This window comes from Alligator sinensis, unplaced genomic scaffold (assembly GCF_000455745.1).
Source record: "Alligator sinensis unplaced genomic scaffold, ASM45574v1 scaffold941_1, whole genome shotgun sequence".
Lineage (NCBI taxonomy): Eukaryota > Metazoa > Chordata > Crocodylia > Alligatoridae > Alligator > Alligator sinensis.
In genome coordinates this window covers 1,798,279-1,815,742 of record NW_005842163.1, presented here as the reverse complement: position 1 = coordinate 1,815,742, position 17,464 = coordinate 1,798,279, and the positions used below count along the sequence as shown (strand labels likewise).

The 17,464-nt window shown below is 44.3% G+C and overlaps 1 long non-coding RNA gene across 2 annotated transcripts in view; it reads left to right on the top strand.

Moving 5' to 3' along the window:
- LOC112550612 overlaps window positions 1-17,464 on the top strand; it is a 157,556-nt gene that overhangs the window by 54,598 nt on the left and 85,494 nt on the right. For both annotated transcript variants that reach the window (XR_003094544.1, XR_003094543.1), the window contains exon 2: window positions 12,113-12,225. This is a non-coding gene — a long non-coding RNA (uncharacterized LOC112550612). The remainder of the gene's footprint in view (window positions 1-12,112; window positions 12,226-17,464) is intronic.

Below are 17,464 nucleotides of genomic sequence, written 5' to 3'. Positions count from 1 at the left end.
GCGCCTCCCCTATCTCTCCCCGGAGCCACTGTCAGCAGCCCCCGCGCACCGGTTCAGCTGCTGCTTTTATCCCCTCCGGCAGCCCCTCCCTGGCTTGCAAACTGGCCAACCGGGGCTCAGGGTGGCGGGCCCCCAACCCCAGCCATCCCCCATCCATGCGAATGAGGGGATTGAAAACCTCTTCTTTCGACTGCCTTCCCCTTCTGCACAGGGCAGGGCTCCCAGGCTTCACTGGCACTGTTTCTAGCCCAGGGTAAGTATCTCAAGCCTATCTGGTGAGCCCACATTGGCAGTCTGTTACAATTACATAGTGGATTTAGTAAAAAAAAAAAAAAATGGGGGTTAAGGGAATTGCTACCGCACTTTGTCCTTTCTGTAGCTTAGTCCTTCCTGCCAATCTCTGAATGATCTTTGCATGGCCCTGCTGAAATGGATCCTTCTTTTTAACTGTACCTGGCTTCAGTGGCTTTGCCTTCTTGACTTATGTAGACATGCCTTTTACCCCGATGCCCTGCTGCCTCCTGGGTTGTGTGTTCTGCACTGATTTCAAGTCATGATCTCTGCACAACTAGCTGTTTTGAAGGAGCCATAACTTTTGATGGGCAACTGTTGTCTCTCTGGATTTCTCGTATGCCTTATTTTGCTGAAGATGTCAGGAAGGTCAAGATTACTCAGTATCTGTCTGATCTTGCCGGCATGTACTGTCATATGGCATTCCAGTCATCTTCCAGATCTTGAGACAGCAAGACCCTGCTGGTGGTGGCTAATAACTCTCTGTATCCAATATGACTGTTCTGACTAAGCCATCACAATTTTGACTTCATTAATGAGGCTGATCATATTATTTTGAAGGAAATCTGGGACAGGGTAAGGCAATCTGGGATGGCAGGTGCATCATGCATGTGTGCATGCGTTCACACACACATACACCCACCCACCCCCTTCTTGTGGCTTCCAAGAGCCCTGAGGGTGGGACAGTGTGGAGGCTTGCAGCCAGGCTCCATCCTCTGTGTCCAGAGGCTGGACCTGGCTGGGTGCCCTCTGGGCTCTGCCAACCCACGCCGCACAGCCATACAGCGCCTGCCTCCCACCTCTGGTAGCCACCCAGGGCTGCCACACACAACCCAGGGTCTTGGAAGCAGTTGGAGCAGCAGGGAACAAGGCAGCCAGCAGTGTGCAGCCATCCTGGGTTGCCCTGTGCAGATGCCTGAGCCCTGACCTGGACCCCCTCCCTCCGCCAATCCCCACCCCAGGCTGGAGGACTAGTGCTCACCCCAGCCCACCCTCTGCCTCCAGCTGCTGCTCAGGAGAATGGGATGGTGCCACCAATCTAGGATTTTTGATTCAATTTTAGCCAACAGCTTGGGATACTGGGACAGTCTATGAAATCGAGGCCTGTCCCAGCCAAAACCAGGATGTATGGTCACCCTAGTCATAGTGCATTATAACATCATCCTTATTTCCTACCTATAGCATCTAGTCTAATGAAGACATGCTATTGACTGCTGCTGTCCAGATAGTTTATCCATTAGTCATGATTAGTTTTATTGACTAGATCTTTGTATAGGTTCTGGAGTAGGTGTCACTGGTAATTGTGGTGTTTCTCTAATGGCGGTTCCTGGAGGACCCAAGGATCAGGACTCAGATGTGCTAGGTTTCATGTTTTTCTTCACAGGCAATCAGAACTTGTAGTAGAGATGATATCTTTTATTAGACCAACAAGATTTTTGCAAAAAAAATTCTTTAATTGCAAGCTTTCGGGCACAAACACCCTTCATCAGGCATCGGAGAAAAGATTGTAGAAGTTCTTCTGTGTAGAAATGAAAGTTCATATTTCATAGGATTTCACAGAGGAGTCAATAGATGGAAAACTCCTCTGGGCAGTCAGTTCATAGCTGGTATAAAGCCTCTCACCTCTTGTGAGGACCTGTGATCATGCAGATCTTCTACAATCTTTTCTCCAATGCCTGATGAAGGGTGTTTATGCTCAAAAGCTTGCAATTAAATACTTTTTTTGCAAAAATCTTGTTGGTCTAATAAAAGATATCATCTCTACTATGAGTCTAGATTGCCTTTTCCTCTAGATCAATATGGCTACAACCTGAATACCTGACGTTTTTCTTTAAATGTACATCTCTGATTTAGTTAGTCTATAAAGTGCAAATCTACCCTACCTTCTGTCAGACTAACATGGCTAACTGAGTCTAATCTATCATTAGCCTACTATGCCGAGTCTTATATAAAGAGTCTGAATATTTCTTCCAGTCATTAGTGCGTTGTCCATATTTTAAAGGGTTTTCAAAACCTGAGTCAGACAATTCTCACAGAACTGTATCTGAGTCTTTAAAATGAGGTCTTTAATGTCATATAAACAAGTAGTTTTGTTCTTTTTTCTCTGGTAAGGTCCATGTCACAGTTGGCTGCCATTCGGTGACAGTAAAATGATTGATTTGTCAAACTCATCCATTTCATAGAGAATATTTTTTCACCAGTCGCTTTTATTTTAATCAGAGTATGCTCTGACCTAGCTTACAGCTCACACATGACAAACAATGAGCACACCAGTCCTTTAATCCTATTATTTCTTAAACAGAAAATGTAGTTGTTATGCCCAAGTCTACTTTTTATCAGGTTCCACCATATGTACAGGACCAAACTGTATTTTCTGATTGTGCAGGACTCTAAGGGAAGTTTGTAGGTATTATGTGTGAAGCAGCACGGGCAAAATCTAGTCCATCCTGAGTGAAGTCTCTGGGGAGGGAAGAACTTTGAAGAAACATTAATATTTTTGCACATACAAAGTAGTGTTAAACTATTTCCACCTCCAGGGGCGAAGGACCTGGGATTGCTCATGGGACTGAGCACTTCATTTACTGACCATCTTGGCGCCATTGCCATACTGACACATCATTATCTTTGAACAGTGTTGTGCCACATTTGCACCTGAATGGAGGTTGAATTGCTTCCCCCTGTCTTTGCAACACTCTGGATTGTTGCAGCTCTCTGGAGAGCTTCCAGTAGAGACCATTTATTGCTAACAGTTGATTCAAAAAGTTTCCCTCTCAGGATTTTTATCCCAACCTTTGCATAATTTACTTGTACCGGGGTACATTGTGCAGGCTTCCAGTTATGCAGTATATCAGAGAGAGGTTGCTGACTTTGCTCCTTGTGATGGCTTTCTGATGCTGCAGGCTAATGTAGTCATCTTTCATTGGTGAAAATAAATATGGGTTTAAAACTAGCTTAGGGTCACAAGTAAACTGGGTTTGGTGGTCCTGAGCTAAACTCTAGTGGATATTTGTCTACAGTATAAACCAGCTACACATCTTGGCACAGTCTATCATGATTTCGTTGCATCTATGTTCCTGGACATGCATATCAACATGCATCCCAATGGGTCTTCAGGTAAGCGCGAGATAGATACCAACCCACCAACTGTTAGCGCTTACTTAGTAAAGGAGCACTTGGAGGGGTTGGATGTATTTAAGTCAACAGGCCCTGATGATCTTCATCCTAGGATACTTAGGGAATTAGCTGAAGTCATAGCAAAACCACTGAAGTGACTGTTTGAGCACTCATGGTGCTTGGGACAAGTCCCAGAGGACTGGAAAAGGGCCAATGCGGTCCCTATTTTCAAGAAGGGGAGGAAGGAGGAGCTATAGGCTGATTAGCCTCACCTCTGTGCTTGGCAAGACCTTTGAGAAAATAGTTAAGGATCACTTTTGTGGGGGACCAGCAGGTAAAATAATGCTATGGGACAACCAGCATGGGTTTATAGCAGGCAGATCCTGCCTAACTAACCTGTTTTTTTTTTTACGACCTGGTCACAAAATGCTTGGATGAAGGAATAGAAGTAGATGTTATTTACTTCGATTTAAAAAAGGCGTTTGACACAGTGTCACACCTAATTCTTATAAATAAAGTAAACAGTTGCAATGTAGATTATTACGCAGTCTGGTGGGTGGAAAATTGGCTTATGGGATGCACCCAGAGAGTGGTGGTGGACGGGTTGGTTTCTACCTGGAGAAAAGTGGGCAGTGGAGTCCCCCAGGGCTCTGTCCTGGGAATGGTACTGTTTAATATCTTCATTAGTGACTTGCATGAGGGAGTAGAAAGCACCCTGTCCAAGTTGGCAGACAACACCAAATTATGGGGGGAGGTACACAAACCAGACAGCAGGGAACAAATCCAGGCAGATTTGGACAGGCTGATGAAGTGGGTGAAACAGAATAGGATGCAGTTTAACAAGAATAAGTGTCATGTGTTGCACCTGGGGAGGAAGAATCATCAACACTCCTATAGCCTGGGAGGTAGCACAACAGCGGGTAGGGATCTCGGAGTTGACTACGACTCCAAAACGAACATGAGTTGCCAATGTGATGAAGTAATAAATAAAGCTAACCGCACTCTTTCTTGTATAAGTAGGTGCATCACAAACAGGTCTAAGGAGGTGATACTTCCCCTCTATGCGGCATTGGTCAGGCTGCAGCTGGAGTACTGCGTCCAGTTCTGGGCACCACACTTCAGGGGGATGTAGATAACCTGGAAAGGGTTCAGAGGAGGGCCACCCATCTGGTTAAAGGCCTGCAGGAAAAACCCTACGAGGACCGATTGAGGGACCTGAATCTCTTTGGCCTCCGCAAGAGAAGCCTGAGAGGTGGTCTTGTGGCCATCTACAAACTCATTGCGGGGGACAGCAGGAAATAGGGGATATGATGTTTACCAGGGTGCCCATTGGGGTAACTAGAAACAATGACCACAAACTGAAGGAGAGCAAATTCAGATTGGACACCAGGAAAAAATACTTTACGGTGAAGGTTGCCAAAATACGGAATATGCTTCCAAGGGAGGTGGTGCTCTCCCCTTCCTTGGAGGTCTTTAAAAGGAGATTGGACAAGTGCCTGGCTGGGGCATCTGACCCCACCACTCATTCCTGCCCTAGGCAGGGGGTCGGACTCGATCTAATAGGTCCCTTCTGACCCTAAAATCTATGAATGTCTGACTGGCAGGTTTGTGCAGGAGAGGTGCAAGGTATCAGGGTACCAAGGTCAGAGCTGCGGTGAGATGGCAGAGATGAGGGAAGGTACTGGGCACAACCCAGCCTTGTTATCGGGTAAGAGATGAGAAGCAACTTCTCTGCAGGCAAATTATCTCCTCAGTGCTCTAAGTTGCTGGCCTGTCTCATCAGCTGAAGAAGGACTAACATCAGGCCGGTCTTTCACCCCATTCTCCAAGGATTTGGGTACCTCAGAAAAAATTTTAGGAAGTAGCGCAAAACAAAACAGGGCGTAGAAACCTTTCACTTCATGCATTTCTGCTGCAGCTTTGATCACTGAGGGGGAAGCTTGTACAAGGTGTTCGCTCATCTATGCCCAGCTCCAGCTAGAGCTCTAGAAGGACATCTCGACCAACGTGCAAGCGCTGCCAATTTATGTGAGCGAGAAGCAACGTATTGGAATGGTTTTTGTCCAAGGCATCTTTGAACGTGCCACAGCATATTTTACTGAACTGACGGCATCCATCGATCCATACTGCTGTGCAGTTTGCAGTTGCTTTGCTGCTATTTATACAGGTGTTACAGGGCACAGAGGCAGCTCCTGGTACCTGGGCAATAATCTACGTAGGCAACTGCGCTGACCAGGGAATCGGGGTAGTTTGCATCTCGGAGGCATCCGACCAGGAGCCAGGCTTGGTTAGCCCTCAAAGACCTCCTCTCTCTGAGCCAGACTCCCCTCCTCTATACAACTCCTGTAGGCCAGGCCTTGGCTGCAAGCATGGGGTGCGGGTGCAACTCAGCTCAGCAACTCTTTAACCCCCTTCCTGGCCAGGGGCTAGCCAATCCACACCATCACAACAGGGTACAGGATTAATTCAAGCTCAGGAGCTTAAGTTTCTATCTCTAAACAGTCCTCAACATCCAGAATCTTTGGTTTGGCAGCTTACTACCAGCAGTGGTAGTTTCCAAAGTCTGGGTGCTGTAGAGGTTTTTGTCTTCTGCAGATTAGGTACAGTTTATGTTTAGTACTATGTGATTCCTACCCCAAACCAGCGTTCCCTCGAAGCTGCGCGGCCACGTAGGCACACCTGGCAGTGTGGCGTGAGCACCCCTGTGCGGCCGTGCACACTGCACAGCTTAGAGGGAACGCTGCCCCAAACCCTACTGATTTTAATGCAACTACATGGTAACATTACTCTAAGTGTAGCACTGTCTTCATTGGCTTCAGTTGGGGACAGACCTGGCCCTGCCAGAAAGGTTGCAGTTTCAAACATTATGGATTCATTTCTGCTTTTGTGCCTATTTTTGCCATCTCCACTAGAAGGGTATCGGATCCAAAAGAGCCTCTGACCCAATAATGTATGCATTACTAAAGTCACAATTGAATGCCCTTTTGACCAACTACATTCTTAGTAGAGGGACTTCCTTCTGGAACTGCTGGCATGTAATGATATATTGTTTTAATCAAGGATGAATTAAAAGCAGGTGTAAAAATGTTAATAGCAGACTTACTAATGTATTGTTTTTAGACTTTCAAAACTTGGGATTCAGGCTAGCAGGCATAACCCAACCTTCTTACCTGTTATTGATAAGCAACTTCTCTGCAGGCAAATTATCTCCTAAGTGCTCTAAGTTGCTGTCCTGTCTCCTTAGCTGAGGAAGGATTAACATTTAACTTGGTTAAATCGAACAAAAATTTCAGGAAGTAACACGAAACAAAGCTATTCTCCAGAACAGGTACCTGGAAACCTTTCACTCTGTGCTTCTCAGCTGCAAGACTGCTGGAAAGAACACTCCCCTACCGTGCCCACCCAATGCTAAACTCTCCAAGCATTACTTGACCCCTTTTTCTAGCCGAGTCAGTCAAGCAGAGCTGGCTGGCAAGATCCTGGACTTCATGGCCTCCTGGTCTACCCAAAGGTGCCAGTTTAATGCTGTCTTTTTAATTGAACCATTAGAACAAAAGAATGGAGGCAGACAAAAACATTGGGAGCGGCATGCCCAGGCAAAGATTCATTTAGTCACACCGTCCCCAGTGATTTTAATAACTGTAAATGCATTAGTTTTTAATAGGAGCCCATAGTAATGTTCCAAATGTCAGTAACTCTACTGAGGGCTGTCCTAACATTTGAGAGTGCCTATGAAAAATGGTTGTGTGACTCAGAAAGAGCAGTCAATGAGACTGTGTGGGTGTATGGGAACAGGTGCCTGTGTCTGATGTTAGGAATTGGACCACAGAGGGGACTTTGCACCATTAAGTAGAGCAATCTGTTCTTGCAAATGACGGAAAACCTATACAGTAAAGTGAGTTGGAAAAGTATCTTTTGAAAAATATCGGTTACTCACCTGTCAGTGATGAATCCCATAGTGTACATGAGACAATGTGAGTATGTATGTTGCATGTGAGTCTATTTTCATTCCTTTCATTGCTTGGTGTATAGCTCATCTGCAAATAGACATTACATTTTCAAGACCTTTATAGCATGCGGCCATGTCTGAAATCATTAAAAAAGATAATAAATACAGTACATTCTAAACTCATTATATGAATCATTTAAATTATTTACAAGGGCTGTTTCAAGTCTTTGTTCTATAAGATCTTTATAGACTGCACATAATTCAGTATTAATACAGCTGAGATTGAGGAGACTTTTAAATGCTGCTTTTCATCCATTTTTTTTTAGTGTTTTCTGAAATTAAAGAAGTACCACTAATTGACACGTTAATAGCCATGTAACTGTTGATTCTTTACCTTGTTCTAGAGTATGTTTTGAGTGGAGAGCAATTCAGCAAATTTCTATAAGCAGCAGTTTTTGTAGCTGCCATAGCAACAAGTGGAAAACGTAAAACATCCTTTTTGCTAAATCATTCCAAACCAAGGCCCTGACCTATGAGTGCTTACAAGTGTGAGTAGGCTTATGCAAGCAGTGCCATTAAAGGCACGAATGTGGAGAACTGGTCCCCAGGAAAGCACCTTGTTTAATACAAAGTTTACTTTGAAAATAAGAGGAAGCAGTTTCCATAGTAATGTTCCTGTTTAAAGAATAGCGGACAACTTGTTAGATTAAACTGAATTAAAAAAATGTGTTTTAATATAATTTGCATGGGGCCTTGGTCATAAAATCACCCCTCATCCAGCTGCTTCAGACTCTCATATCTCTGGGTGCCTGTAGATGTGCGGGGATGCTGCTTCAAAGTGCTGTAATAATTGCAAACAAGGTTCCTTGGATGAATCTGAAACTTCCTTAGCCTGACGAAGGGTTTTTGAACCCGAAAGTTTGCTTAATAATTATTTTCCAACTATTTGGGCTGGTCTAATAAAAGATATCAGATTCACCCAAGGAACCTTGTCTGCCTATGTCCTTAGACCAACACGGCTACATCTACACGCCTGTAATAATTGCAATGCGTCGGAGCAGACTCAGTCAAGTCTGCTGGAAGGTGCTAATTAGCACCCTCCAGGAGTCTCTATGCCATGTGTATTCAGTGTCTCTGTGCTTCAAAATGGCAGTGGGGCTGATTTAATTAAAGCTCATCAAATGATCTTTAGTTAAAGCGCCCCACTGCCCTTTTGAAGCGCAGGACACTGAATACACAAGGTGCTGCAGATGCTTTAATTAGAACGGGTCTGGGAACCAGTGTAATTAAAGCACCCCCCTCCTAACCCCTGGAGCATGTGCAAAGAAGCCCTCTAATACTAGCCAACACATTTCTAGATGACTGTAATCCCTTTTTTGTGTTATTCGATCTGGATGGGGAGATGCAGGCTCTTCCCTCAGCAGCACTCCTGTGCATCTCATTGTCATTGCAGTGTTCATGCAGCAGGTAAGGAAAGAGGCCAAGTAGACTCAAGACAAAAGAAAAAGGTTTATTGCTTGACTGTAGAGTTGTCAGCTGCCACCCTGATCTTAACACTCTTCAACTGGCTGGTACGTTTTGAACTCCAAACCCAGATCTGAATTTTATAGCTGCCCTACTTGTTCAATAAGTAAGAGCTATTTTTCTAGAGCAATAGAGAAATGGTGTCCGAATTTCTTCCAAGAAGTTTAATTTTGGTGATAATTCGGGGGGGGGTGGGGGGTGAAAGGGATCAGTTATTGGGAGTGCTTTCAAGTTGTATCAGGACCTGTCAGCGATGAATCCCATAGTGTACGTGAGGCAATGACAAATTGCCTCCCGTACATTATGGGATACAAAGCAAACAACATGGACATCTGAATAACTGGTATGTAGGGTAGCATACATATGCATATTCCAGTTTAGACAACTTTATTGGGAAGAAACTTTGAGGATTAATGCTGAAAGCCAGAGCAACTGAGCAAGGACCCTTAGGTCAGGTGGCAAAGAGCTGCAAGTTGTGTGTAGAAGATACTCCGCACATACTCTTCAAAATGTATTGAGACCAAGCTGAATGTCATGAATGTGTGCTTTTAAAAGCCTACAGCATTATGCAGATCTTCAAAGCAAAAGTAGGGTGATTTTACAGCAAAGAACAGGAGAATGAGATTTACACATTAGACAGGGTTACAGGACTGTCACTGCTTGATTTTTGGCAGCACAGAATGTGGTGAAAACCAAAGACAGATGATTTTCCTTAGTGAAATAGGCACCACAGATACATGTACAGAACCACTGATGACAGATCACGGGAATGCTTGCAATGGTGAGGGAGGGAGGAAGATGTCCCAAGTGGAAATAAATAAGGTTCTGCCAGTGTGTGTTAATGATGGTGCCGAGAGTGAAATACTACTCCAAAGCTACTGTGCTCAAGCAGGGAACGTCTTATTGATGAGCACTCGGTAGCTGGTGCATCAAAAATGCAAGAGATCTAAAGGCCTCGGAGTCGAAAACTTACAGAAGATGATAAGAAAGTTAGCACATTTGCTGCAAACAAATTTGGAGACTCCCAAGAGAGATTTTAGTTCTCTTCAATGGAGTGTCGTAGACTGCTGTTGTGGAGCTCAGGTAGAATTAGCTGACTTTGCACAGTGCCAAGGCTTTACATGCTGTATCGGTGGTTACTTTGATTAAGAATTTTTAAATGGTGAAAGAAAACACAAAAGAGAGAGGGAAGGTCCAAGGGGCCAGTCAAAGAGTAGACTCATTAAATTAGTAAGAAGCTGAAAGAAAGAAAGAAAGAAGGTAAACCTAGAGTCTTGGAGGCAAAGAATTGCACTCTACCAGCGGTGCTCAAACTTCCAGCCCCATGTGCCAGGCAAGGGATGCAGAGCTGGTCCACGGGCCATATCCTGTGGGCAGGGTTAGTCTGCAGGCTGGATCCAGTGTGGGGTTAGCATGCAGGGTCAGTCCATGGGTGTGATCCAGTGCACTAGCCTGGCCCCACACACTGGATCCAGCTGTGGAACAATCCTGGACTCTCGCAGATCTGACACATGGGGCCATGTCATCCAGCCTGCAGGGCTCCCCATGGGTTGAGAAATGTGGCAGTGTAGGAGTGATGGCAGCATTAATTACTGTGGCTCTGGCAGTTATGTCAATGAATGCTGTCAATGTTTCCCCACTGGCAAATTTCCTGACCTGTTGGGAGCCCCACAGGATGGATGGCATGGACCTAAGGGTTTGTCCTGTAAGCTGGAGGTTGAGCACCACTATGCTGTATTAAAGGAGAGCCAGCATAATCCTCTTACCAGACCTTGACTTTCAGGTTGTTTCTCTCACCTCTGCAGGCATCAAATGTCAGGCCTCATTGGGCTTTTCAATATTCTAATAAGCATTTTTGACATTAAAGGATGAGAGATGTGCCAGAAGGCACATAAAGAATTAATACTGCAGGTCTTACTACATGCAGACACGGTGTTACTCGTTGGGTCATTTTTGGGCTATTACTAATAAAGCAATTACCTCTGATGTAACTGTATGAGTCTCTCTGTTCCTACCCGCAAGATCCACATGTGATTTGCTACTGGTAGGGACATCACTTTAGATGAAAGGAAATCATTGTATTGTAGTGTCTTTACCATATTTTGTAACATAACGTGTGAGTGGTTTTGCTCTTCTCTTCACCCCTTGCCATTTCCTTCCCCTTCCAAAATATCAACTAGAACCTGGCTAGGAAGTTTGTCTTAGGTATAAGAGGTATGTTTATATTTACCCTTTTAGTTTTCATGTCTACCTGGACTTCTGGCCTGGCTATAAACAGGAAGTGCCAGATATTCCATGAGAGGTGATCTCTCAAGGCTTCCGGCCCAAGATATTTATACAAGCGTCATGCTCTTGGATGCTTATTAGGGATGGGTGAAATTTTGATGGCCGTTTGGTTTCAACACTGTTTTGACTCATTTCGAGGTCAAAACAGCAAAATTGAAATGAAACAAAGGCCGACGAAATAGCCTCAAAACAAAACGAGGCTAGTTGAAACGTTCTGACCATAGCGCTGGGGATGGGAAGTCAGCCCAGCTGAGCTGACTTCCCATCCCCGACGCAAGATCGTGCTGGGGGAAGGAAGTCAGCCCAGCTGGACTCCTTTCTCGCCCCCGCATGATCTAGCATGCGGGATGGAGAGGCAGCCCAGCTGGGCTGCCTTCCCGCCCCTGGTGCCATCTGGGAAGTCAGCCCAGCTGGGGTTGGGAAGTCAGCCCACCCAGGCTGAGTTTCTTTACCCAGCCCCATAGTCCAGTGAAATGGTCAAAACAGCCTCACTGTTTTGACTTGAAATTATATTTGATACAAAACACTGTTCCATCTAGACCTTGGAAGCGAAGTCAGAACAGAACAGTGCCATTTTGCACAGCCCTAATGCTTATTCAAAATGAACTGTTTGCTTCTCAACCTCAGTCTTGTTTGCTATTGACACAGATTCCTGCCCATACTAGCCTTTTAGAGACCTGCTATGTGGGTGTTTTTTCAGTTTTCTGCAATGTGGAATGATCTTTGAAGACCAGAAGAGGGAACTTCAGGTGTAGGATGTAGTGCTGCCATTCAGGAAGCCTGAGCTTAAGCAGAAACTTTAGCTTCTGCAGTGCTCCAAGGCTCAAAGACCAGCTGCTGTTTTCTGCCTCTTGAGTTAGGGAACAGAGTAGCAAATAGGTAACTTGTTTGCAAGCATTTCTTCTCTTTCAACTCTCTGAGCAATTTATGTGTCATTTCTTTTCACAGATGATGCCATAGCAGTCTTGCCAGCCAGAGTTGAGAGATAAAAGAAAACAGATGAAGGAAAGGAAAAGAAAGCCTGCATTTTTTTCAGGTCTGGAACAATGATATAAAAGTGGGTAAGGAACTAAAATATTGAATCACAATTCTTCAGGCATCTTTATACTTAAATTATAGCCTTGTCAAGCCTGTGTTTGATATGCTTTAATTAATGCTTTCCTTACTTTGTGTTTGATTTTGATGTGTGTGTGAGAGGTTCATAAAACCTGAAGTGATCAAAAATAGGCATTTGTCAGTGTCAGAAGCTGTGTTAAGTTCAGTCAGCTCAGCGTACGCCCTAGATGAGGAAGGTGGGAAACAAATTATTAGAGGAACGTGAATCATTTATGAAGAAATCACCTACAGTAAGTGAAGCTAATAGTGTTTTCATTATGCTGCACGCCAAAGTAGCATCACCTGATCAGCTGAGTTTGGGATATTAAGTCAAACTGAGTATGACATTCCCCATAATGTGCACAGTGGGGTTGTTTGAATGTAGCCTGTAGACTTGTATTTGTTTAGTAAGATTTGTTCACTCTTCCGGTGCAAAATGTTCACTTTCAGCAGCCATCCGCCATCTGAAAATACTCAGTTCTTTGCAAGACAATTAATATTTACAAACATTTTATTAGACGAGACAATAAAGAAGAGAGGGAAGGAGACAGTGCATATAATTGCTCCAGGGGGGATGTACAACAGAGTATGCTGTCAGCAGAAAAAGTTAGGAACCAGTGGCAAAAAAATATACCACCTGGGAGAGCTGGTAGTAATCACAGAAACCTGGATCAGCTTTTACCAGTGATTTCCTCCTCTTCCTCCCCCTCTCCCATGTTAACTATAACTAGTTGAGTCACATAGGACATGGGGTAGCATGTTACAGTGGCACAGTCTGATTCTGATTGCTGCGAGGTTTGATGCATCCTTCATGTTCATTTAATGTCTGAGTGTTAATATGAAGAATATGTGGTATATCTATAAGACTTTATATGGTAAAGTGCTTTGACGAACCATTAATTAATTAGATTGCATCCTTCATTAAATTTGTTGACCTCCTGCAGCTATTGAGGGAATTTCACTCATACTGGGCCTAATCCTCAGCTCCATTGACTTAATTGATTTATGCTCTGATTTATGCTGACTGATGATCTAGCCCACTATTTTTTTTTTTTAAACACACAAGCCAATCAAGATGATTGATTCATCAGGAAAATTGATGTCACCATTCATTCTCTTTTACCACACTGGAATAGCTCCTAAGACTATGCTCATCTTGGTGAAATTTGCTGGTTTGTGTGGCTGAGTCTTTGGTAGGGCATCCAACAACAGCAGTGACAACAAAAACCTGGGCACATTATCTATGATGCTAAGTTGATACACATCACTTAATAATTTAAGCATAATTCATGAGCTACTCGAGATTGTGTTGCGTACTAGAATGAATATTGAAAACCATTAATGTGTGAATATCCGTGCAAGAGCATCAGTAAAAATCCCCATCATTGCCCAGCCCTGGATTCAATTTCTCAGTCCTAGTTGTGTCATTCCCTGGGAGAAAAGTGTTGTCCTCTCTGGGCCTCTGTGCATTTAATTTAGCTAACCCTCCAGCTTGTCAATATTAAATTCTGCAACAAATTGAAATGAATGGCAAGCATCTGCAAGCAGAAGGATTTTTTTATTGTATTGCATTTTTTTCTATTGCATTCCATCATGGGTATTATTTGTGCTAATATCTAATTCAATAGCAATGCTGTTCTCCCACACTCGCTGGGATACGTTATAAAAAGTTCAGTTTAGCTTGGAACAAAGTATTGGGCAGTTATTGGTTTTGTAAAATCCAGGTCCAATAGGCCACAAAATGCACCAGTCCTGATTTGAACTGTGTCTGAGTGTATTTCTTTGTGCTTGGTAAGAGTGAAGACTCTGGAGGCGAGACATGCCAGCCTACTATTGAGAGATCAAAGTGATGTGGAGTTGTATACTAGGCCGTTTCATCTAAGAATATCTCGCAGTCTTGAAATCTGTATACCTGCTATTAGCACAAGGTGGGGCGGGGAATAGTGAGATTTATGCTCATGAAAAGAGACAGTAGCTTGCTCAATGTATACAATGAATGTTAAATAAACCATAGCGTTTACATATGTACATGGCAGGTGAAAGATGGAGCAAAATGGCAAAGTAATCTACCACAAGCACTTAAGGAGGACTCAGTATGTGATTAAATAATGAATAACATATTATTGCAAATGATAATGTTATATTGTAAATAATTCTATTTGTTTACTCCGCTTGGCATTGAAGTTTGCCTCCCTTGGAGATTTCTTTGACTTTTGATGCTGTTTTGCTTTGCATATACTTGATTTTCTGTTAACCACGCAGCATTTCATGAAGGTTCAGTAACTGACAATTGAAGCTGAGCGAATAATTCTCAATGAATATTTTCCTAGATGAATTTAGCCTCTTTACCTTATAGAATAGTCATGAGCAGATTGTGTTTTTCTTGCATTAATTTGGTGTTCAGATTAATCTGATGCATGATATTCCCCCCGCCCCTCCCCTCCAATTTTGTGACCATGAATGGAAATCAGATGTCTGTAGAGAACCAGTGTTGGCTTCCTTATGATTGATAAGGTAAGGGGCTTGTTGCACAATAATTTTGGGCAGCTCCTGGAGCTCTTAACTCCTGGATTGTCCGCACATTTATTAATGAAACTAGTTTTAAGTACTCGTTATGCGGGTTTTAACTAGCACCCATTATGCACGTTACACTTACGTGTTACCACTCTAGGTTACACCCTAGTGTAAACACCCTACATGCCCTCCCTGCTGGCCCACTGCCCCTTTTCCCCATCCTCCCCAGCACCCCAGATCCCTGCTATGCCCCTCTGCTCCCTCTGCTTGCTTTTGGCTGACTGCACTGTCTGTCCTGGTGGAGCAAGCAAGGAAGGCTTAACCACCACCACGACTGTCTCTGGGCCAGGGCAGCAGCAGCAGGTTAGCCTTGTGAAAAGTCAACATAAAAAGGTACAGGTATTACAAAATATTTCCTTTGATCATTCCCAAAGGGTTACATATGCTGACCATTTGGAGAACTGTGATTTAACGAGAGGATAATGCAGATTATATTATAGGTGGTGTTTACAATAGAAGGTGCTAATACTTGGAGGAAAGAACTCTGCAACCACACTAAATTATTCTCCCAATATATGAAGATTGCTATGAAGTATATCCATTTTTATGTGAGTTATGTACTGAAAAACTGGTGTTTAAACTGGAAACTAGAGATTATTATTGAAGGCATTGATATAATAATACGTTACATTCAAATGGTGCATTTCATTGAGAAACGCACCATACTTTATATACTATTTTTATCAAGAAAATATTAAATTGTTTCAATCATTTGTGGCTGGGATGAATGGCGCTCAGAGACCATCACTCAAAGTGCTATGAGGAATGAGATGGCATTATCCAAGTAACATCTCATGAAGGTCTGGGTAAGGGATCCACATTCTTTGGTAGAATTTCAGATCCTACAGTATGATGGAGATGAAAGAGAAACTTGTGTGCCAGACTCTCTGCAATCCCTCATACAATAAAAATTCAGTATAGTCTATAACTATTTGTCATAGTCAGAGGTTTTCCCGAGACTAGATGGTCCATCTACTAGTGTGGTTAACACACAGCACCTTCTGTAGTCAGCAGCACACCAAGGGAGTGATGTTGTCAGCATCATATCCAGACACTAGTGCTGCTAGAGCTTGAATGATTGGGAATCCATTAAAATATGGGTTGATGGCGGTGGCCTTTAGCATGCCTTTTAGAATGAGGGTCAAACTCATGCACTGGATCAATAGCTAGAAACCTTATCCATTCCCCCACTGTGCCCTGCTACATGTTAGATAACCTTTATATACAGCAAAATGGTATGCTGCTAAGTTCTGGTCCTGGCAATGTTGTTGGGTGAAGTGCAAGTCACCTCACATCTTCATGCCTTCACTCCCTGGCCTGTGACATGGGGATGGTGATATTTTCTTTGTGAAGCTGTATGTATCTGCAGATGGGAAGTGCTAAATTAAGACTGGTTTAATTAGAGTTTAAATAGACCTAATCTGCGCATATGAGGCTTGTGTTCTTTTAGGCATGTGCTTATGATTTATTTGAGTTTTGGTCATACTTTTGTAGTCTAATCAAAGTTTAGAGCTTATCTCGGGAGATAAAACAGAGATGGGTTGAAGCAGTGGTGGGCAAAATATGGCTCATGGGCTGAATCTGGCCCATCAAACACTTTCATCTGGCCTGTGGTGCCCACCAACTAACTTTACCTGCCCAGCCCTTAGGCCCACAAGGGTGGGAGCAAGGCGCTCACATGTATACGCTGCCCCCAACATACCCTATTGTGCCTTGCTCCCACCCTTGTGGGCAGAAGGGCCTGGCCCAACCAGCATGCAGCTTCTGGTCAGGGCTGCTGCTGCCACTGCTGTAGTCACCGGGGATTTGCTTGGCTTCTCCAGGATTTCACCTGCTCCCAGCACCAGGTAGAGAAGCGGTAGGGGCAGAGGAGAGGACAGGGGGTGGCGGCAGTGTGGAGATTGGGCTGGTAGGGTGAGGGGGGTGTAGGGAGCCCCGACACTCCGCTCCATTACACAAAGCCCTGGCAGGTAGTGGTGGTAGCAGCAGCAGATGGGGTGCTTGGAGTGCTCGTGCCTGGTTCAGGAGCTAGTGCCTGGCATTGCATGGCTCCAGCCAGCACGCCACATAGTGGTGAGGAGCACAGCCCCGCTGGGCTGCCTCTGTCTCCAGTGCTCCCCGTCATGCATGCACAGCCCCCGCACTCATGCACCACTGGAGGGAAGCTCCACGTGCTGGAACTGGCTGCCTTTGCTGCTGTCTGCCGCACAGGTCCTGGGACTCTACCAGAAGTGGAGGGAGTCCTGGTCCCTGCTTCCCCATGGAGTCTAGGGACCTGTGCAGCAGGGAGTGGTGAAGGCAGCCAGGTCCAGCATGTGGAGCTTCCTTTGGGTGACATGTGAGTGCGAGGGCTGCGCGTGAACAGCCAGGAGTGCTAGCAATAGAGGGGGCTTGGCAGGGCTATGCTCTTTGCTGCAATGTGCAGCACAGGCTGGAGCCGTGAGTGCCCCATGCACCACACCTCCTGCTGCAACTGCACCCCACCCACATCCCTGCACACATGCACACATGCACAATATACAAGACTAAGAATTTATTTTTTAGTTATTATGCACTCTATATACAGTATACAAACACAAATCACGACAAATATTTTTGTGATAGAATTAAAATATGTTATAGCAGGTTTTT